This window comes from Columba livia, chromosome 10 (assembly GCF_036013475.1).
Source record: "Columba livia isolate bColLiv1 breed racing homer chromosome 10, bColLiv1.pat.W.v2, whole genome shotgun sequence".
NCBI lineage: Eukaryota > Metazoa > Chordata > Aves > Columbiformes > Columbidae > Columba > Columba livia.
This window is the reverse complement of record NC_088611.1, coordinates 19,780,596-19,795,827: the sequence shown is the minus strand read 5'-3', so window position 1 is coordinate 19,795,827 and position 15,232 is coordinate 19,780,596. Positions and strand designations below refer to the sequence as shown.

The following is a 15,232-nucleotide window of genomic DNA, read 5'->3' as shown; positions in this document are numbered from 1 at the left end:
GTCTTACCTTTGCTCTTCCACATCCACTCTGTTCTTCACTTCCAACACTGATCACCTGAAAGCTGAAAATGGGTTTCACTGGAATCCATTAAATTTTTACTATAATGTTTCTCAGTGCCCATGAGGTCTGAGAAATTAGGGTGGGCAATTTGTGAAGGAAGGGAGAGATGGGAGTCTCCTTGCTCACTCTCTTTGCTGACTGCTGGGATGTTCTACCAGTGTGTCTAGTGTGGCTGAAGTAATTAAGGTCTCTGGGGTTCATGTCAGCATATTTTTTTTCTGGAAAACAGCACAAGCCAATCTCAGTGAATTCTTTGCATCCTCATACACCACAGGAGGAGGTAAGGAATGTGTTAGCATCCTCATAGGGTGGTTGCAAGAGGCTGCTGGTGCTGGCAGCAAAGCCTGGGGTAGGTGAGCTGGGGTTCCATCAAGAGGATGGAGAGGCGCCAGCAGCATCCCCACCATCCTGGAGCCAAATGCTTCCCTTTGGCCAACACACATCTGCTGTGAGTTGTGGATGTGATTGAGTCACCCACTGCTGTCGTCCTCTCCTTGCTCAGATAGGCCGTGGCTGGTAATTTAGGTGTCAGCAGATGCTGCCCAGCTCTGCAGAGCAAGCAGCTCAGCCCCTGTTTGGAGGCACAGGGTGAGGAACGCTGGCTCTGTGTTCAAATGCCTGAGTCAGTTCATTTAAGCGCTTGAGGGTAACAGTTGCTTCATCTGGTTGGCTTTCTTTTCTGTTTTCTCTGCCTTTGTTTGTTTCCCCCTCCTTTCCCCCTTAACATACCCTTTGAGCTGTTCTTTAATTGAAGTAAACAGAGCAGCTGCTATGGTGTGTGTTGTTTTTCCCATTTTCCCCTGTGAGTCACACATTTCCTTCCTTAATGTCTCTATCTTCCGTCGGTCTGTACTAATGAAGCCCCACATCTCAGCTGCTGAATGCTCAAGCTCATCTGCCTGGAATTTTCTAACTCATTTCAATTCATTTCCCACTTTCCCCTCTCCCCCGCCAACCTGCTGCCTTTCTTCCATTCCCATCCCATCTCTCTTTATCTCCTCTCTTTGTCTTTGGTTCTTCCTACACCCCTTCCTCTGTGTGTCCCACCAGCCTGAGCTCCCTGCCAGCACCCCCATGGGTGCTGAGACCTGTGTCCATCATTGCAGACACATAATGCACGTGCTGGGAAGGTGCAGTAAGGAGTGGGCAGCACCCCTGTGGGTGCCAGGTCTTGGTACCAGGGCAGGGAATGGCTCCTATGGCTTCCTGCTGCAAAGGGTCTGGAGAAGCCCCTCCTGGGGCTATGGGAGCTGGGAAACACTAGGAAAGGGCCTTGTGGCTTTTGCTGCTCTTTGCTCCACAGGGGAAGGAAATAAGGCTGCACAATCCCCTGCCTGAGACCCAGTGGAAAAAGCTACTTCTTGGCTGTGTGTCTTAGGATCATAGAATCATTTTGGTCGGAAAAGACGCTCAAGATCATTGAGTGCGAACATTACCCCACCCCTGGCACTAACCCATGTCCCTGAGAACCTCATCTCTGCATCTGTTCGACCCCTTCAGGGATGGTGACTCCACCACTGCCCTGGGCAGCCTGTTCAACAACCCTTTCTGATAAAAAAAATTTCCCAATATCCAATCTGAACCTCCCCTGGTGCAACTTGAGGCCATTTCCTCTCATCCTATTGCTTGTTACTTGAGAGAAGAGACCAACACCCTCCGTGCTACCACCTCCTTTCAGGTAGCTGTAGAGAGTGAGAAGGTCTCTTGCATTGGTTTCAACTCCAAGCACACAGTCAAGAGCAAGCAGGAGCAATGAATGGCAAATGGCAACATCTCCACTCCTCTTTGCTTTGCTTATGAAGGCCATTCTTTCCACAGCTTTAGCTGCTCTGAGAAAAGAATAGCAACGTGGGGTGTGGGAAGCGATTCAATGTCATGTCCTGCATGTCATGGAGGTCTGAGGCACAGGAAGGAGGAGGACACGTGACCTGAGAGGCTCTGCCCTTGACAGTCAGGTATGTCCCATAGCACCAGCACTTGGTTATGACTCTTTTGCTGACATGAACCTATGTGCTGATGTCTGCTAATGAGGGGTGCTAGTCCTGTTATTTTTTTCCTCATTATCATTGTTTTTTGCGGGTTTTGGAGGACACTTCCTCCTCTATTTCAACACTAAGCCCTGTTGATCTCTGTTGCATTTATATCTGTACTCTTGCAGAACAGGGTCTGTTGTCTCTTCTCTAGAGGAGCCTGGGACAAATCCTCACTGCAGTCTCTGTAGTGTCCTTCAGCAATGCCAAGGAAGCCAAAGAGACTCCCAGGCATCTCTGATTTTGACAGCAGTCCTCCCTGAAAACCCCATTATCACAACCGGATCAGATCCGTTCTCAGCTTTCACTCCTTTCTCTCTTCCACCCTGTACAGCTGTCTTGTGATTTTAGGAATAAGCAGGTCTGAGTCCTTGAAATTTGGCTGCAGGAATCTAACCCCAGAGCTTGAGTTTTGCAGGTTAATTCTATAGTTATCCCTAAACATTTGATTCTCCCAAAAGAAGAATCAGGGTTAAGATCATTTTAGAACCATAATAGAACAAATAAATGCAAATCTTTGCCAGGAAGAAAAAAAAATACCTTGATATAGATCAGACACTGTCTTACATGCCCCTGGGAAAATGAGCGGAAGAAGCTAAAGTTACAAGCAGTGGATGGCTGGAGGAATTTTGCTCTTGCTTTAAATTTTGTAATGCTGTTTTTGCTTTAACATGCAGGTTCAAAGAAAACAACAACAAAAAAAATAACATAACAAACCAAAATATGCCAGTGCTTTCTGCTTCAGCTTCAGGGCCTCCTGTTGAGGTTCCCTCATCACCACAGGGATAATATTGCTTGTTAGGCCTAAGACTAGCAGTTGGAATTCAAGTGGACAAAAAGACCTAAACAAACCCATTATAAATCCCCAATTACTTTCAAACTGTCAGGCTTATTAAAAAATGTAAATATCCTTCTAGTTCTTGCAGAGAGTGTATAAAAATGCATGAGGCTAAAAGTCAGCTGAGCTGAAAAGAGTTGATTTGTGAAATAACTTTGCTGGGAATAGGGCAAAAGTTGCTCCTGGATGGCAGAGGGAGCCCAGAGTCTAACCATGGGTTCAGTACAACTTCTTAGGCTGATGTGCAGGTCTTTTTAAGAAATAGGTGTGCAGATCCAACAGAGGGAATTTCTATCAGGTAATACAAGTTGGACCCAACTGCAGGAAGCTGAAAGTGCCCTGTGCTTTTCACTATTTACCACTCATCTCAATGGAACCACTTTTCCGTGAATGTTTTTGCTCCTGTTTTACCTCCTTTTCCCACAGCTACCAGTCCTCAGGAGGGAACATTATCAAATAAAGGAAACTTGGCCTTAATGTGTTAGTGTTAGGAAGACTCAAGTGTAGTCACTTCTGGTGGTAGAAATGGGGCTGTGTTTCCCACAAGCCGGAGAGAAGAGAAATTTCCTTGCACTGGCCTCACAGCCAAACACCTGCGACATTGGCAGAAGGACAAAACGATCCCTGGGGAACCCTGAAAGGCAAACTGCTGTGTCATGGGTGCTGGGAGGTCTGTCCTACTCTATAGCAGAAAACGTCTCACTTGATCATCTCTCAGGCTGAAGATACGAAGAGTTCTTGCCTGGAAGGCACCTTCCTTGTCTAGTCTCTTGTATATCACAAGATATACATTCCAAAGACAAGAATATATTTCATACAGTTGCCCTGCTTTGGAGGCAAAAGGCTTTCTTTTTCTGCTGCTGAATCTGTAGGCTTCATGGCACACACCTATGATGACAGGGTACTCAAACCAGAGGCACAGATTGCCCTTACCCCAAAGATCTTACCATCTCATAAAAGCCAGAAAGAAGAGCTGGATGTTAAGCAACAATGAGATAGTATTAGTGTAAGATGCAGTGTTCCAGCACATCAGCAGCTTCCCTGTGGTGTTCAGATTTGGTAGGCATCATAGTGAAGGAGGAAACAACAAAAGATTTGAGGTAGAATAATAAAGCAGCTGGTAGAGAGCTTCTCTTCTCCCAAGTAGTAAGTGATAGGATGAGAGGAAATGGCCTCAAGTTGTGCCAGAGGAGGTTTAGATTGGATATTAGGAAGAAAATCTTAATGGAAAGGGTTGTTGAGCATTGGAACAGGCTGCTCAGGGCAGTGGTGGAGTCACCATCCCTGGAGGGGTTGAACAGACATGGAGATGAGGTTCTCAGGGACATGGGTTAGTGCCAGAGGTGGGGTAATGCTTGGAATTTATGATCTTGAGGGTCTTTTCCAACCGGAATGATTCTGTGATTGTCTGACTCTCATGAGCAGAAGAGAGAGCAAGGAGAAAGCATTAACTTGTTTGGGTGGGCAGTGGGGTAAGATCTTGGCAGGTACTGTGTCACTGATGTGTCACTGGTAGTAGTCAGGGAAGGAAGGGCAGGCATTCAAAGGAAGATAAGGAATTTAAACATCTCTTTAAGGCTTTGCTACATGTGTACCAACACATGGTATGGAACTGGCATCTTTCATCCGATAACCTGTGTACACCTCAGAGGTGTATACAGTAAAAGAGGAAATGGTTAGTTCTTTAGTTAAGGAAGGAAGACTGAAGTGATAACATTAAAAAAGCATAATTCCTATTCTGATCAGTCGTCAGCAGGGACTAAATTAAAATGCTGCTACCCTAAAATCTACCTAGAGACTTTACAGGGACTGCTGAACTTGGCACTTCTACCTACCTGTTCTCTCTGGAAAAGCCAGATAGTGGAATCCCCCTTCTCCAATCATTTCCAGGTGCTTTGGCACTAGTTATATTTTAGACTGAATGCTTATGAGAACCCAGTCTTTTAATTTCTGAACACCTGAAGGCATCCCCAGAGTCTTGGCAGCGGCATTTCCTGGGGGAACTCCGTGTGTGAAGCAAGAGTGTTGTGGAAGATGCAAAGGTGAAATTTGGCCTTTTTGTTCTTGTTCTGCTTCACACCTCCTCAACCCCCGGCAATCTGTAGCTGTTGTGGAATGGTTTGTATAATAATATCCTGGTGATTTCCCCCTCAGCCTGGCAATCCTGCAGGGTCCTGCCATCACCCCTGACCTGGCTGAGCAGCTCAGATGTTTTCATCTGCCTTGAGACTTTAGGCGATGCATTTCCAGAGCAAAAGGACAACAAGAGTTGACTCCATATTAATGCCAAACTTTAAATGTTTTGACTATAAAACTGAAACACCATTAACTATTCCCCACAGAGCTCCCCTCTCTCTCCTCCCCTTCTCCTCTCCATACTGTAGCCTTTTGTATGTCTCAGGCATTAATCCCTCGCTGCCGGGGTGTGTAAATTAAAGAATAATAGAGCTGCAGAGGCATAAGCTCACAATGATGGGGAATGTGTTTGTCTGCTAAGAAGCAATTTCAGCGAAAATTAACTCAATTTCATCTGAAATAGTGAAGACCGGCATAAGCTGGCAGATCCCCGAGGATGGCAAAATTACTTCGTCAAAGCTCTGCTTGCTTAAATTAACCAAGCAAGCACTCCAGGTTATTGGCGAGATGCAGCTAGTAACTAGGTTTTAATAAACAAAAATAGCTTTTTGGATAAATAAGGAAAGCGCAATGCATCTTATGTATTCTGCTGATGTTTTCACCTGTGTGTCCTCAACAGCAAGACCTTCACATTCCTTCAGGAGCTTTCTTCAAGTCCCTGTGTCCAGCTGGTCCCTCTTCAGAGCCTTTGCAACAAGTATGAATCAGAAAGTGCTTTTGGAGGTGATGTTGGATAAACCTTTTCCCGGCAACTAACAGACTGAATGGCTCAGTTTGCAGTGCCAAGGTGTGGTAACAACAGTTTTTAGAGACTTTTTTTGTTTGATTTGGTTTTTTGTTGTTGTTGTTATTGTTTGTTTTATTTTGGTTCCAAAGTCAGAAGATTGTTATTATTTGGTTTGTGATTATTAAATAACTCAAAATAAGGGGCAGTATCAGAATAAGAACACTGTCACTCATACAGCAGGTTCCCCAGATGAATACATTGCTGCCAATGGGCAAGTCAGGGGGTGAACTTTCTCTTCCAACTGGGCACTCAGGTCTAGGGGGAGTGAAAATTTCATCATGACAGGAAGAATGGCTCAAGAACCAGTTCAGGGGGCTGGTAAATCAGTTGAGAATGTACAGTTTTGTACAGTTTGTTTTGGTGGGGTTTTTTTGTTGTTGCTACTAGTAGCATTTCTAAGGACTGTGTTTTGTGAAAGGACTTTGCTGTTGGAGGTTCTGATCATTAGGAATGATCTTCTGGAAGATGCATGTTTGGCTTATTCTTTTCCCTCTTAGTCCACGATCCTCAGGAAGATTGTTTCTTTTGGATCCCATGCCTCCAGGCATTACGATTTTGGTTTTGTGACTAGCATTCATCTGATATATCATTTAATCAGACAGATGGATAAAGAGCTTAAGAACCTATCCAATGGAAAGGAAAATGGAAAGGCTTCTCAGAGTCACAAAAAATAAATCACCTCCATTGACTTTCTCTCCTTTGCTCCTCTCTGTCCAAAAGAGGCAAACAGTATTCAAAGAGCACTCGATATTTAAAAGCTTTGGGTATATGTCATGAGTACCCCCACTGCAAGAATAGGTTGTTCCTTCTTGTCTTAGTCAAGTCATGATTTCTGGCACTGGGAGCTACATTATAAGTCCCCAGTGAATGGGACCATTAATGAAACTACCCAAGGAAAGGAGAGTTGCAGAAAGATCAGAGCAGCCAAACCGGAGTATGAGGTGGAACCCAACCACACAGGGCCTGCCCTCCTGGATTGCTTATTTCTCCTCTCCCTTTCTACCATAAATCTCAGTATCTGCTGTGGGGAAAGCAGCTGCATAAAATATTTGCTGAGCCATCCCCTCATTAAAGTGTTTCACTGGCAAAGAAACACTTTTCTCTCGCTGTTGCATATTTACAGTTTGGAGATTGCTTGTTAGGACAACCTGAGGTTGTGATTTTTTTAGCTGTGCTGGTTTCAGATGTCAGAAGAAGACACTTGGTTAATAACCCACTGTTACTGCCATGAACTGTAGTGCCATGCATTTGGGAAGCAGCCGGCAGCCCCTCTCCTCATAAAGAAAAACACAGGGCCAGCTCTGTGTAAAATCACCTCCCTTTGATAGGATTAATTGCAGGAATGCCACCAACTTGTCATTAAATTCAGCAAATGCATTTGGAGCAAGGGATAAATCACCCCAAGAGCCAATGGCTCATTCGGACAAATGTGCCCTGCAGAGACCTGCTGTCACAGCCCTCCTCCATCGGCTTGTCTGTCACTTTTACTTCTTTTCCCCACTAATGCAGTGGCTTTGGTCAGAAAGGTGCCAGCTTTAAAACAACAGCCTCAAAAATGACCAGGAAAGCAAAAAATTACCCATCCCTCCCGCCACACTATCACCAGCCAGGCCATCGACTTTCACAGAGCTCCTATCTGCTCCCTGCACACTTCTCCGGTGTTGTATCTGCTCCCGTCGCTGATAAGACCCCGTTCATCTATTGTCAGCCCTGCTGAGCCAATCTAGCTGCATTCGAGCGAGCTGGATTTTGTTCTGCATCACGTATCAATGACAACTTCCAGCGACCGCCTTGCTTTATAAACCTTGCCTGGTGAGGGTGAGTGGAGCCCCAAGAGAGAGGCGGAACTCTAAGCACAAAGGGAATTCAAAGCAGCTCGGAAACAGGCGTTGAAAATAGAGCAAATATGTTGTGGATGCTATCGGGAGAGACCAGATAAACATGGGATACTAAGATAGCCGTGGGCTAGACTGTTGTACAGTGCGGTACCCGGAACAGGAGTGTCAGTGGGTGCAAAACGCAGTGGTATGTCTGCTATGAAAGCAGAAAAGGGATGATTTGTGATTAAGGCAAAGCAGTGATGCTGAGTGGCTGGAGTCTGGTGTCATTGATCTCAGCTCTGGGCTCCCTTTCTTGCAGCATTCACCAGTTGTCTTGACCAGAGATTTTGCAAAGAGGTGTTGAAGGCAGTTGGGAGTGCAGGGAAGTGACAGGGTCCCATAGCTGGACCTTTGTAGCTCTTTGGAAATGTCCCCCGGTGATGTGACAGTTCGTGGGTTCGGGAACAGAAGGGACTTGCCTGTTGCGTTGTGGATAGATGGTCTCTAAGCAGGGCTGCATTGCAGATGAGGCCTCAAAAAGCTACTGTAATTTGAATAATATATAAAATGTAGACTTCAACTATGGTTTTATATACAGGATGACACATTTTAAGATCAAATTACTTTGATACTCTTGACTCAGGAGAGTCAAGATGCAGGGAAAATTGCATAGGTGCCTTGTGGGGATGAAACCACTCAAGCTGCAGTTTTTGTGTATTTTGCCTTTAATGAACCTGCCATTTTATGAGTCAGCACTGATGGGAAATGCGATGGTTGTCTTTTGGGAACACCTTACACTTCGTCTCCGCCTGCCAAGATGTCACCTCCTTGCTCTTCGCTTTCTTTGACTGCCATGCTTGTCTCCAGCCCTTTTAGACTTTCCCTGCTCAAAAGATTAACCCCACAGTCTCATGCTGGATAACTTACTTGAGCTGAAGAGAAACAGCAGCACAAGACAGATAAGAAAGTAATTGTACCCTGAGGAAGCATGAGGAGTGTCTGCATCATATACACTTGCTTTACAAAACAGCAGCTACTTATGCAAAGCAAGTGGCCTTTTAAATCTAAGACAGGGTACAGGGAAAAGCCATCTTGGTGGTTACCTCATTAGGCCTCTGTCATGGCTACTGGGAGCAGTCTCTATCCTATCCTGTCCTTAATTTAGTTTTCCACCATCAAAGACATTGCATCTCGCTGATTGCCTGCACTATGTTGTGGCCCTATTTCTGGATTATGACAGACAGATTGTGAAAATATAATGTGAGAAGCTTGAGGGGGAGGGAAAGGATGGTTTGGATCAGGCATCTCAGGGTGAGGAGCTGGTGGAAGATCCAAGGTGGGGTTTAGACCTTGTCTAAGCTTGCTTCCCCGAAGACATCTCCCAAGGCTGCCCAAAGGAATCAGACATTTTGTTTCCAGGCATTTTAATATGAAAGCCTTCAAGCTAAACATCACCAAAAGTGGCTCACTGGGCACTCCTAGAGATCAGATGCACCCACAGCTTGTGCTGATGTCCCTCAGTCTTGCTCCAGAAGGGCCATGTTCGCACAGAGAAGTATTATGGACACTCAGGAAAAAAAAAGGATTAGACAACATCATAGAGGAAAATCCATCAAGCTTTAATAACAACAGAGAGTCATCATTTCAAGTGGGAAATACCAAGCCTGAGCTCTGTGGTAGCAGGTAGAATACACAGCAAAGCAGCCTCAATATCCTCACCCTGTCTGTGCCCTTTCCTTGATGCTACCAGAAACAGGACAGCAGGCTGGATGGATGTTGGGCTTTGCTCACTGCGAATGTTCTTCTCTTCTTTCAACCTCAAAATTCAAAACACACAGAAATCTCTGACTTGATTCACACGAGTGTCTTTCAGGTGGGAAAAGCTTTCAATTGCTTCCAGCCTGGGGCCAGAGCAGTCCCAGTGACCATGAAGTGGAAGGCTCCACATCCCATATTACCCACTCACTACAGTCTTGTTCTCTCTTCTTTTCCTTGCCTTGACTTTGGTTTTCTCTTTTTCAGGCTCTAATGAAGCACAAGTATCCGGAAGGAAGGCATGCCAGGGGTGACAGGGAAATGTCCTTCTGATCTCTCCTCTTGAAGGAAGATTTGGAACATTTTAATAAAGTGGATTAAGAACTCGGACACAAAAGTAACCTGTTTCTCTGTGACAGGTGCTTTAATCTTCTCCCCAAGCTGCTGATAAAGACTTTCCTTAGAGAAACCTCCTGAACACAAAAGGGAAAATAAAAGAATGGGAGAATAGACTGAGAGGTGCAAATGTTTAAAGGCACCCCCAAAAATGAAGCTGCTCGTGTGTTAATTGTGTTCTCCTTTCACAGAGCCTGTTTTCCTCTTTGGTTTCTGATTTTGGATCAATGCTAGAGGCTGCAAAGCTGAACCAAGGAAGGTAAAAGCCTTTGATTAGACAATATGAGTGGTAAAAAAGGTATTGAACAAAAACTGTAGTCAATGAGCTGCTCAATGCAACAATTAGAAGGTGAAACTTTTTTTTCCCTTTCGAAGACACACCTCTGCTCTGCTGGAAGGAGATGGGTGGGAGGAATATTTCCCATTCTGGCACCCAATTTTCTCCCAGACCTATGCCATTCCAAACAAAAATGTGACCTATAAAACTGGCCCACTTTAATATCACCCAATACAGCCTATAAAACTATCTGGCATTTAAAGGGACACTCCTGGTGTTTACAGCTACAAGTTTTCTGTTACAATAAATTAATAAAAATATGTAGAAAAATGTTGTCTGTACAAGTGTTCCTGGAATATTTCTAATTAGAGTCTTTCCAACACTGCTGGCAATGTAAATGGTTACACAGCTGAAGCTTTGCCCAGATGGGGAACCCCACTGTTCCATGAACATGACGTGAGAAGGAAATCTGAGCAAGCTGAGTCGATTGGTCCGACGTGTTACATGGTAAGTTCATGTATTTTTTTCCTGTCTTGATGATTAGAATTACTATTGTAAAGCTGAGCATCTTAAAAATAGTGCCCCTTGCCTGCCCTGCTAGGGTATTTTCCAGTATAGGAGCATCTCAGGATGTTGTGGTTGGTCCAACATATGGCCATCCCAAATTCCTCCCAGCAGCTCCATGGAAGCCAGTAGCACCTGTCAAGAAAACAAAGTCGTGACTTTGGCCAAGTCCTGCATGGGTCAGAGCAATGTTAGTCTCTTGGGGTACATTTGGAGCTGAATTTGGTTCAAGAGCATGGTGTCTCCTTCAGCCTGGACCATACCTACCCCAATCCAAGACAGACCATGAGCTACTTTTGCTGTGCTTGTGCCGGGGGCAAAAGGTGTCATCACAGGCTCTCTCTGAACATGGGCAAGCAGAAGGCATGTGTGAGTCAAGCCTTTTGCCCACCAGGCAGCCACAGATATCAAAGCAGCATGAGTCCCAGGGGGGCCTTATTTATTCTTGATGCTCCAATTTAAACTTGTCTTTGCTGCCTAGATATCACAGCAGGAGGGGAACTGAAGAGTTTCTGCCCCTCTCTCCCTCACAGTTTCAGATGCATCTACAGACATTTATAGCCACAGATCATGGCAGGCGAATAAAAGTTGGGTTCAAATCTCAGATGCATCTGGTTCTGTAAAATCAAGTCTCTCATTTTTGCCTCCTCACCTCCGAGAGGCTCCAGTCCCTGAGAGGGTTTTGCTTTCTGATTTCCCCTCCAAGCACTGGCTGTCCACAAAAAGCTGGGGCAGGAAGGGTTAACCTCCATTTCCCTCACTCCCTACCACACCAAAAGTCACAAAGGCTCCGCTGCACGGCTGCTTCCCTTGTTCCGCTGTGTGAAGGGAGAAGGAAAACCCCAAACAAACCAGAGAGAAAAAACCTGACAGATTTTATAGATCTGTTGCAAAAGGAAAAACAGGAAGATGGAGCAGAGGGCGGGGAGGGAGCAGCCCCCAGCTGACCCTGCACAAGCTTTCCTGTTTACCTCCTTTGCTAGATCCTTTACCCTCCTATAAACACAGCTAAGCCCCAGCATCACCCAGCATCACCCCACATCCTTGCACCTGAACCTCCTTCCTAGCAAGTGTCTGACCTTTCTCTGCCACCTGTATTCTCCCTCCTGTCCCAGCCAGAGCTTTATAGGGCAACCAGCAGCCCCACTGTCAACCAACACCTTCTTCCCGCAACACTCTGCTTTGGTGCCTTGTTTACAACCACAGGTTCACAAACTACTAATTATCTTTTCTTATGCCTTTCCCCCTTTTCTACCAACCCTTGCTAATATCGTGTCCCTCCCCATCTTGCTTTATGTGCACCATTGTGCTCCAAATTGTCCTTTTTTGGGGTTCTATTTTCTCTGATTTGCAAAAAAAAAAAAAAGAATGAGTCCAGGAGCTTTGCAATTTTTGTTTTCAAGCACACATTTTGTTTTGATAAACTGCATTGTTTTGTCTATAGAAAAGTATTAACTGCTTACATCTATTTTCTCAAAGACCGCACATGAATATTAAAAGGGATTTATTCCTACAATGGCTTCGGGCAGTTGAGTAATCCATTATAGGCTGTCATATCACACTGTGGTAATGTGAAAAGCTGGGAGTCCCTCCAATAATATTTATTAGCAATACAGGCACATTTTCACTTTCCGTTTTTTTCCCACCCCCTTCCTGTGATAAGTTCACGTATAAAAATATTCATTAGTTTCTTTAAGCTGTTGCTTGATTTTAATTATGATGGTGATAATGATGATTTAAAACAATAAGCAAATTTCATGCAAGTGATAGTGACCTGGTTTATTGCTTTTATTTCAATATATACTGGAATGCTCAATTTAAGGCCTAGAGGCCACCTGGTTGGTTTGTTTGGCCAGTATTTCTCTCCTGGGGTCTCAGGTGGCCCAGCAGTGCAGGAGCACATAGGAGTGGGCTGTAGGGCAGCTCTGCTGCTGCAGCCCCTGCACCTGCTTTGGGCATGGGGCAAAGGGCGGTAGGAAAATGGGAGAAGACTTTTCTCCTTCCCCCTTCAACACCAAAGGTGTGCAACAGTCATGAGGTAGAGGGTCTCTGCCATCATTCTGTTCACCTTTATTCTTGATTTCTTCCACAGGAGATTTCAACCTTTCTCCCACCTCCGCCGTTTTAGTTTGAACTTTTTGTTGCTTTAATCCTTGATGGTGACATCTGGTCTTCACCCATCAATGAGAACTAGAGCTCAGCAGTTGCTTCTGTGCCTAGCTACACCGAGACACAGCAGAAACTCCTTCTGCACGAGCCCGGGGTGATCTCTCAGAAAGGTGCCAACCCGTGAGGATGGGCTGTCTGAATTGTTTCGTTATTTCCCAGCCAAGAGTCCAGCAAGGACAGCAACTGCGGTGACACCGACACTCGTTCCACTGGGACCCAAGCCAAGACTGGCTCCTTATTACACAGAAGTCATTGAGCTGTTGCCAGAGGCTAACGAATGGTGGTCAGTGGTGAACTGACACTCCTCTGACCTCACGATCCCAAGGCGAACAGGCCCATTTATCCAGACCCCACTAGTGCCAATCAGCTCTTCTACGTTCACCTTCAATCGGAGCTGGCTAGGATGGGAGTTTGTTAGTGCTTTTTCTGAAATTGGTTGGATGCACGCTCACAAAGAAAACACTTGCCTTCACCTCTTGCTTGCTCCTTCTGATTTTTCACAAGACACAAGTAGAACATGACCTGCTGACAAACATCCTGAAGATGGAGTGTAAAAGAAGACCACATCTTCCTATATGACAGGCTGCTGTTATACTGTACTAGGTGTCATGACCTTGGAAGCAGCCTACGGGGCAAAGTGTTTTGTCAGCAAAGTAAATCTTGGTTAAGCCGTATTACAATCCTGAGACAGTGAGACAATCTACAACAGCTTTGATGAGTGAGTAACAACAATGGGGTAGTGTGAAGTGTTCATTAGTCCCCATGGGTTACCTGGGGCTTTGCAAAACCCCTTCAGAGGGATTTTTACTGTTCATGTGTGTGTGGAGAGGCTAAAACATGGGTGGGCTGGGGGTGGAAGAGGCTTAGGAGCATCATCGTTGTCCTCTGCCTTACTTCAACAGACTCCAGCCTTTTCGTGTGGTTCACAACTGTCTCCTCTCCCCTCAGTTGTCACTGCCCTGTTATGCGGATAAAAATCTCTGCTCTGAGATTTTGCCAAAGCAAGTCAGCTTGTGTTTACACGTGGCCACATGTGGGACCAACATCTGCAGGTGGAGTTGGGCATGCATGTGGATGCAGGTGGTTCGTGGTGTGATTGGAAGGATGGGAGTGTGCACTAAAACAGCGGGGCTCACCCCCATGGCCCCTTTGTAATGCATTCGTCAGTCAAAACTCCCTGGCCTATACTTGTGACATAATGATTGTCTCCACAGCAACCAATTACAATTATATAAATAAATACTTACGACATTATTGCACTGCATAGAGGAGAGATGGAGAGTGATGAACAACCTGCTGGGTCTTGGGTGGGGGAAGAATAGTTGTGCCAATAGTCAAAGATAACTCTAGCCACTCATGAAGGGAGTGATGACCCTAAATTATCTACAAACAAATGGTATTGTTTAAGATTCTTTTTTCTTAATAGTAATCATTACAAAGAAGATCTCCCATCCAGTCTCCAGATAGTTCTCCTGAGGAAGCACCTTATGGCCCAGATGGCATTGTTCGAACTTGCACATCAAACCCAAGTTGCTCATTCCTTGCTGGGCTGACACCAAAAGCTGCCCTAAGCTGATGGGTAAGATATCTGTTTTCCTGCCTTTTGCAAGTTTTACTTATAAGAATGCCTTGGCTTTGGATGAACTTTTTTGACTCAATATTGAAGTGTGATCAGCTTACACAGACTGGATGGTTTGGAAAGGAGTCGTCTTGGTTCCTCGGATCATCTTTGAGCATCCATGAATTGATTTCTGGTGGGGAGGGAGTGCTGAAATGGTGCCTACCTGTGGGATTTCTGAGGATAATGGCCATGTAGTCCCTGAAAGACCCCTCAGGGGAGGCAGAATAGAAGTGGACTGCTTCCTTGTGTCCTCATTCCTTCATGTGAAGTTAAATTCTGGATCCCCAAAGGTGTTTCTCACCTGTCTCTCTGGTCCTGGTACTTTCTATTTGCTCTTTGCCCATTGAATTGGTTTCCAGACCCTGTCAGGTGAAGACTCTTCACTTTGGTTTGCTGGTGGTAGCCGTCAACATTGACCGACCAAGGTCAGCTGGCCCTGTGTCCTCTCCCCACATTCCTGCCTGCCACTGAGTGGCTGCTGGAATCTCAGTGGAATCAACACACAACACCACATCTATTCTCCCTGGATCACAGAATCATAGAACCATAGAATAGTTTGGGTTGGAAGGGACCTTCAAAGTGCATCTAGTCCCACCCCTGCCATGAGCAGGGACATCTTCACCAGCTCAGGTTGCTCAGAGCCCCGTCCAGCCTGGCCTGGGATGTCTCCAGGGATGGGACATCCACCACCTCTCTGAGGAACCTGTTCCAGATGCAATCCCATTGTGAACCAGGCACATGAGCTCAATTGTTTGTTCAGCACTAGCTGGCTTGCTCT

At 45.5% G+C, this 15,232-nt stretch overlaps 1 long non-coding RNA gene across 14 annotated transcripts in view; it reads left to right on the top strand.

The window, feature by feature from the left end:
• LOC110362649 (uncharacterized) overlaps positions 1 to 15,232 on the top strand; it is a 68,142-nt gene that overhangs the window by 48,204 nt on the left and 4,706 nt on the right. For 11 of the 14 annotated variants that reach the window (XR_010475154.1, XR_010475153.1, XR_010475152.1 and 8 more), the window contains 5 exons: positions 1,880 to 2,016; positions 5,685 to 5,852; positions 9,695 to 10,082; positions 10,510 to 10,607; positions 12,757 to 14,412. This is a non-coding gene — a long non-coding RNA (uncharacterized LOC110362649). Of the gene's footprint in view, positions 1 to 1,879; positions 2,017 to 5,684; positions 5,853 to 6,349; positions 10,083 to 10,509; positions 10,608 to 12,756; positions 14,413 to 15,232 lie in introns of all 14 variants that reach the window. The other 3 variants (XR_010475151.1, XR_010475157.1, XR_010475160.1) reach the window with 3 other exon arrangements.